A 7954-nucleotide genomic window follows, 5' to 3' on the forward strand; every position below is an offset into this window, starting at 1 on the left:
AAAGAAAAATCAGTAAAGTGACATGATTACTGTTCTAAATTAGTCAGAATATGATAACTGCTATAAGCATAACCCCCAAGTACCAGTAACTTGATACAATAAAGGTATGTTTCTCATTCACATCACAACCCAATGAAGGTTGATATGTGTGCATGTGATGGTGAGGAGAGAGGCAGACTTTGGCCCGTGTGATTATTTAGAGACCCAGATTTTTCCTTTCATTGATTCTACCATCTCCTGGGGCCACAGGATTCTCTACATTCATCTGGACAAAGGGAGATAGGGAGCTGACTTTTTTTTTCCCACGTGTCCAGGGCGTGAACCAGGCATGGGCACAGAGCAAAAGCCAAGCTGGGATAAACAAGGAGTTGTTTTGTCCCTCACTGATATGAGACAGGCACCATCAACCAACCAACCAGGTGCCACTCTACCCAGGCCAGGGACAAGGGAGCTGGATTTTAAATAGGAAGATTTTATGGACCAGGAAAAGAAGAAATGTACATCACTTGTGCACACTTACCAATGGTTAAAACTCAATCATGGGCATGAGACACAATCTAGCTGTGTGCCCAGGAAAAGGAAAACATGACTTTCAGGAATGTTTAGCTAGTTTCTACCTTAAGCACTTGTTCGGTTATAATGAGGAACTCACAGAATTTTGAAATATGATTACAGTGAATGACAAAGTGATTTGAGTTTAATTAGACAATGTCTAAATGTGATTGATGTAATGGGGAAATCTGTGAAACATTTGATTACATTACTGAAGAAATTCTGTGGTCATATAGTGTGGGAACTGAAGAGAAATGGGAGAGAGTAATGCCTGTATTGAGTCCCGAAATAGGTGAACCGAAGACAAAGAAATTATTGCTGTCCTCGGGGTTGGGATACTCGACCTGTTTATCCATGAACTCTTTATTAAGTACTATCTGCTAGGCACTGTTCTAGGTACCGGAATAGAAACGACTTATCCTGTCTGCCAAATAGCCATATCCCTAGAGTAGTGGTGGATCTACTACATCCTCATGGCTTCAAGGCCCAAGCTTTTATAATATTCTACTCAATTCACTTAAATCTGATTCTCTACCAAGCAAATGCCTTCTAATTATCTCTAGACTGTCTTTGATTGACTAATATAAGTCTAATCCTTATGGTTCCTGCATCCTTGTCTCCTCCTCTCCCTCATCTTCTTCCTTCTCCTCTTTTGTTGTCGTCTCCACAGTCATGCTCATGATAATAACCAGCACTCACTGAGAACTGGGCATTGTGTTAGGTACTTTATACATTTCTTCTAATTCTCATGACAGTTGCATTTGATAGATACAAATACTGAGTCTCAGAGAAATTTAGAGGGCAGTTTGCCCTCAGATTTACTAGTGGTGAGCCTGGATCAGAAACCACTACTGATGACTTCATAGCCCAAGTTCTTACTACTATTATAAAGAAATAAATCTGCACCTGGGTTTATAGATCAATCCCTTGAGAATTTATTAAATAGATTAGTTGAATTGATCAAGTCTGGGTACTTTGACAAAATCAGGTTTTTGATCCCACAATACTCAGGACCTGATACTGAGATGAGAAAACTCCTCAGAGGTCCTCAACCCTATGAGGTCTTGCCAGGGCTGCTGGTTGAGCATTGACCTCTCTTACTTTTTTAAAGGTAAAAAGTCATTTATTTTAAATGAAATATAGTTGACTTATAATGATAAAGAATCTGCCTGCTGTGCAGCAGACCTAGGTTTGATCCCTGTGTTAGGAAGATCCCTTGGAGAATGGAATGGCAACCCACTTCAGTATTCTTGCCTGGAATTCCATGGACAAAAGACCCTGGCCCAGTGGGGTACAGTCCTGGTGGGGTCTCAAGGAGTAGGATACAACTAAGTGACTAACACTTTGATTTTTTAGGTGTACAGCATAGTGATTTACTACTTTTGCAGATTATATTCCATTATAAGCTATTATAAGATGTGGACTTCCCTGGTGTCTCAGAGGTCAAAGTATCTGCCTGCAATGCAGGAGACCTGGGTTCCATCCCTGGGTTGGGAAGATCCCCTGGAGAAGGAAATGGCAACCCACTCCAGTATTCTTGCCTGCAAAATCCCATGGACAGAGGAGCCTGGTGGGCTACAGTACAAGGGGTAGCAAAGAGCCGGACACAACTGAGCAACTTCACTTTTAATGGGTATAATTCCTTGTGCTATACAGTCATTTCTTGCTGCTTATCTATTTTACATATAGTATTTTTAATCTATTATGATCATACCTCTAATTTGTCCCTGAAATCCCTATTTCTGAACTTTTAACTTCAACATTTGTGACCTGGTAATATCACAAAATAATCTGTCAGAGAGAACTGTTAACATATTTATATTTTTATAATGAGAAAAAATATTCTCATAAATAAAGCCCAAAAAGATGCCAAATTTACTGAAGTTACAAGATAAACATTACATTTGATTCCTTCAACTAAAAGTTTACTGTGTAGTTGCAATTATTGCACAAAGATGTAATCAGAAAAATATATTTTGAATTACAATGTATTGGTAGGAATAAATCAAAGTAAATGTGTTTTCTCCTAATGGCATTTTTATTTTCCCAGAGTAGGAATTTAAAATTGCTTAAATTGCTTCTAAGTTAGTGAGTAGGAAAAGCGCTTCAATGGTGACAAAATGCATAACAAGTGTTTAACCAGCATGCAAAAGATGACAATGAAAAGAACAGTTCTGCACGTGTCAAGATAAACCATGAACAGTTATGTGACTCCATACTGATTTTTCTAACCCACATACAACTAGTGAAAAGCATCTACTTCATTATAATCAGATGCATTATCACATGCATATCTTTATGTACCATTGGTGGTGGTTTAGTCACTGAATTGTGTGCGACTCTTGCAACCCTATGGAATGTAGCCCAGGCTCAATCGATGGGATTCTCCAGGCAATAATACTGGAGTGGGTTGCCATTTCCTTCTCCAGGGGATCTTCCCAACCCAGCAGTTGAACCTGGGGTCTCCTGCATTGCAGGCAGATTCTTTACCAACTGAGCTACAAGGGAAGCCCTTATGTACCACTAACCCTTGCACATATGTCTTTTATTTCACGATATTTCTGACTTTCGCATCTTTTGTTGTTGTTTCCATTGGTCCTTCACTTCTGAATTACATTATCCTTATGTTATAGAAGTAGTAGAAATGTAGGTCAAATATATCTTTCTAAGATCATTATAGGAAAAAAGAAACAAATGAGGGAAGAATGTGGTTTTCTTATACAATATCCGTTAATGATGACAGTTGCTTACAGTTGTTCTTGGGAGAATGGCCACGCTAAATGTGTGACTTGGGTTGCAATTACATTTTTGGTGATTTGTACAAATTTTAAAGCCCACTTTCCTCAAGTGAGTTGCATTAAAGCCAGGCTTTACCACAGCTAAACCTGTGGTGATGATCCAGCTCAACATCTCTGTCTAAAGAGAAGACAGCTACAAGGCTGCCTTGTGGGATTTGATAACTCATCAATCTCAGTTCAGTCACTGAGTCTTGTCCAGCTCTTTGCAACCCCATGGACTGCAGCATACCAGGTTTCCTTGACCATCACAAACTCCTGAAATTTGCTCAAATTCATGTCCATCGAGTCAATGATGACATCCCCATCTCAACCTCTTCATCCCCTTCTTCTCCTGCCTTCAGTCTTTCTCAGCATCAGAGTCTTCTAAGGCGTCAGTTCTTTGCATCAGGTGGCCAGAGTATTGGAGCTTCAGCTTCAGCATCAGTCCTTCCAATGAATATTCAGGACTGTTTTCCTTTCGGATTGACTGGTTTGATCTCCTTGCTGACCAAGGGACTTTCAAGAATCTTCTCCAACACTACAGTTCAAATACATCAATTCTTTGGCACTCAGCTTTCTATATAGTCCAACTCTAACAGCCATACATGACTACTGGAAAAAGCATAGCTTTGACTAGATAGACCTTTATCGGCAAAGTAATGTCTCTGCTTTTTAATATGCCATCTAGGTTGGTCGTAGTTTTTCTTCCAAGCAGCAAGCATCTTTTAATTTCATGGCTGCAGTCATCATTTGCAGTGATATTGGAGCCCAAGAAAATAAAGTCTGTCATTGTTTCCATTGTTTCCCCATCTATTTGCCATGAAATGATGGGACCGGATGCCATAATCTTAGTTTTTCGAATGTTGAGTTTTAAGCCAGCTTTTCACTCTTCTTTTTCACTGTCATTAAGAGGCTTTTTAGCTCCTCTTCACTTGCTGCCATAAGAGTGGCATATCATCTGCATATCTGAGGTTATTGATATTTCTCCTGGCGATTGTGACTCCAGCTTGTACTTCATCCAGCCCAGCATTTTGCATGAGGTCCTCTGCATATGAGTGAAATAAGCAGGGTGACAGTATATAGCCTTGACATACTCCTTTCCCAGTTTGGAACCAGTCCGTTGTTCCATGTCCGGTTCTAACTGTTGCTTCTTGAATATTCATCTGAATGCAGAGTTCCAAAGAATTGCAAGGAAAGATAACAAAACCTTCCTAAGTGATCAATGCAAACAAATAGAGGAAAACAATAGAATGAGATAGGCTAGAGTTCGGTTCAAGAAAATTAGAGATACAAGGGGAACATTTCATGCAAAGATAGGCACAATAAAGGGCAGAAATGGTACGGATCTAACAGAAGCAGAAGATATTAAGAAGAGGTGGCAAGAATGCAGAGAAGAACTGTACAAAAAAGATCTTAATAGATAACTTAACCAGATAACTTTGATGGTGTGATCACTCACCTAGAGCCAGACATCCTGGAGTGCGAAATTAGGTGGGCCTTAAGCATCACTGGAGAAGGCAATGGCACCCCACTCCAGTACTCTTGCCTGGAAAATCCCATGGTCGGAGGAGCCTGGTAGGCTGCAGTCCATGGGGTCACTAAGAGTTGGAGATGACTGAGCGACTTCACTTTCACTTTTCACTTTCATGCATTGGAGAAGGAAATGGCAACCCACTCCAGTGTTCTTGGCTGGAGAATCCAGGGAATGGGGGAGCCTGGTGGGCTGCCATCTATGGAGTCACACAGAGTCAGACACGACTGAAGTGACTTAGCAGTAAGCATCACTGCAAACAAAGCTATTGGAGGTGATGGAATTCCAGCTGAGCTATTTCAAATCCTAAAAGATGATGCTGTTAAAGTGCGGCACTGAATATGCCAGCAAATTTGGAAAACTCAGCAGTGGCCACAGGACTGGAAAAGGTCAGTTTTCATCCCAATCTCAAAGAAAGGCAACGCCAATGAATGTTCACACTACTGCACAGTTGCATTCATCTCTTATGCTAGCAAATTAATGCTCAAAATTCTCAAGTGAGGTTTCAACAGTACGTGAACTGAGAACTTCCAGATGTTCAAGCTGGATTTAGAAAAGGCAGAGGAACCAGAGATCAAATTGCCAGCATCCGTTGGATCATCAAAAAAGCAAGAGAGTTCCAGAAGAACATCTACTTCTACTTTATTGAATACACCAAAGCCTTTGACTGTGTGGATCACAACAAACTATAGAAAATTCTTAAACTCATCAATCTACTAGCACTCTAATGTCATGACTACAGATCCTGCTTTGAGACAGCCCTGGCTAAGAGTGAGGATACTCGATTCTACCTCAGGTTCAAACTGTGACTCTGAAGGATTCACTTAACCTTCAGGTTCAAGTTTTTAGTCTGTAAAATGATGAGATGTCCTAGTTCTACAAGATCCCTTCAAGGTTTAAAATAGAGTAATACAGCTATGGTTTTTCCAGTAGTCATGTATGGATGTGAGAGTTGGAATATAAAGAAAGCTGAGCACCAAAAAATTGATGCTTTTGAACTGTAGTGTTGGAGAAGACTCTTGAGAGTCCCTTGGACTGCAAGGAGATCCAACCAGTCCATCTGAAGCTGAAACTCCAATACTTTGGTCACCTGATGCGAAGAGCTGACTCATTGGAAAAGACCCTGATGTTGAGAAGGATTGAGGGAAGAAGGAGAAGGGGACAACAGAGGATGAGATGATTGGATGGCATCACCAACTTGATGGACATGAGATTGGGTAAACTCTGGGAGTTGGTGATAGACAGGGAGGCCTGGCGTGCTGCGGTCCACGGGGTTGCAAAGAGTCACACACGACTGAGCGACTGAACTGAACTGACTCCACTGTGGGAGAAAAAAGACTTTAAAAAATTGGGTAGTAATATCATATATGAGGTGATACTTAGAAAACAACTGCAGTCTATATGGTTGCAGTACTAGTACAGTGAACACGTTTTGTTAGTACCTCAGTTGTGTCTGACTCTTTGTGACCCCATGGACTCATGCCCACCAGGTTTCTCAGTCCGTGGAATTCTCCAGGCAAAAATACTGGAGTGGGTAGCCATTCCCTTCTTCAGGGGATCTTCCTGACCCAGGGATTGAACCTGTGTCTCCTGTGTTGCAAGCAGATTCTGTACCATCTGAGCCACCAAGGAAGCCCATAGTGAACATGCTGCTGCTGCTGCTGCTGCTAAGTCGCTTCAGTCGTGTCCCACTCTGTGCGACCCCATAGATGGCAGCCCACCAGGCTCCCCTGTTCCCTGGATTCTCCAGGCAAGAACATTGGAGTGGGTTGCCATTTCCTTCTCCAAAGCATGAAAGTGAAAAGTGAAAGTGAAGTCGCCCAGTCGTGTCTGACTCTTCACGATCCCATGGACTGCAGCCTACCAGGCTCCTCCATCCATGGGATTTTCCAGGCAAGAGTACTGGAGTGGGGTGCCATTGCCTTCTCATAGTGAACATAAATGCTCTTCATAAAAACAATTGCATTTCTTTTTGTCTTATAAGCCAGTTTGAACCTGAATCCACATCATGGGCTTCCAGGCTGTTGATAGCTTTAATCTGTGCTTACTGCAAGGGTTCATGCAAAATTGCCTGGTTCTCTTAAGATCACAAAGTTCCTGGGAAGCGTTCTGTTGACCCCACAGTCAACCCTAGTTTCCACTGGAACCTGTGCCAGCCCATGAGGGCCTTTTGTCTTATGGGTTCAGTTGGATAATTTGATGACACTGGTGAGGCATGGCAAGTTTGGGTGAGACAGATTATGCTAGTGCTGGGAATCTGGCCCTGCCACATACCCAATCCAATGCCACTTGCCTCAGAGTTCTGTTAACTTTTCCCAGACTTGAGAACAGCCCTCCTTTTCCCCTCTAGTTACTTTCAAAGGATACTCCCTCTCTCCTGTCCATCTCTAAGAAACCTTGCATAAGCTTTTCAGTGAGTTTAGATTTTTATGCAAGTTGGAAGTCAAAGTTTGTTCATGCAGCTTTTACTTGGTCATGCAAATACCTCTGAAGAAAGAAAATTCAAAATCTTGAGACTAACATCTGGATTGAAGGTAAAGAAAAATGCACAGGCCAAAACACAAATTAATATTTCAATAAATTATCCTGTCATACAATCAATTAATTAAAATATAATCACATTTGGGGGACATGGTTTGTATTTGCTGTTATTTTTTAGTATCTGCTTTCAGTTTAGTTCAGTCACTCAGTCCTGTCCAACTCTTTGTGACCCCATGGACTGCAGCACACCAGGCTTCCCTGTTCATTACCAACTCCCAGAGCTTGCTCAAACTCATGTCTATCAAATCAGTGATGCATCCAGCCATCTCATCCTCTTTTTCTCCTGCCTTCAATCTTTCCCAGCATCAGGGTTTTTTCCAGTGAGTCAGTTCTTCACATCAGGTGGCCAAAGTATTGGAGCTTCAGCTTCAGCATCAGTCCTTCCAATGAATATTCAGGACTGATTTCCTTTAGGTTTGATCTCCTTGCAGTCCAAGGGACTTACTGAGATATAATTATATACCATAAAATTAAACTATGTAATATGCATGTATTTATTTTTAATAGTTTGAGTGAGGGTATGTTTAATTAGAAGGGATAGTTGGAAAAATTT

General features: G+C 41.3%; 1 non-coding gene across 1 annotated transcript; it reads right to left on the reverse strand.

The window, feature by feature from the left end:
* Positions 1 to 302: 302 nt before the first annotated feature.
* Positions 303 to 445, reverse strand: LOC147380053 (small nucleolar RNA SNORA48). The gene has a single exon (XR_015135413.1). It is a non-coding gene; the product is annotated as a small nucleolar RNA SNORA48 (small nucleolar RNA).
* Between the last annotated feature and the right edge of the window lie 7509 nt (positions 446 to 7954).

The sequence above is a fragment of the Bos grunniens genome, chromosome 1, assembly GCF_055505025.1.
Source record: "Bos grunniens cultivar Pamir isolate PY7600 chromosome 1, Bosgru_T2T1.0, whole genome shotgun sequence".
Lineage (NCBI taxonomy): Eukaryota > Metazoa > Chordata > Mammalia > Artiodactyla > Bovidae > Bos > Bos grunniens.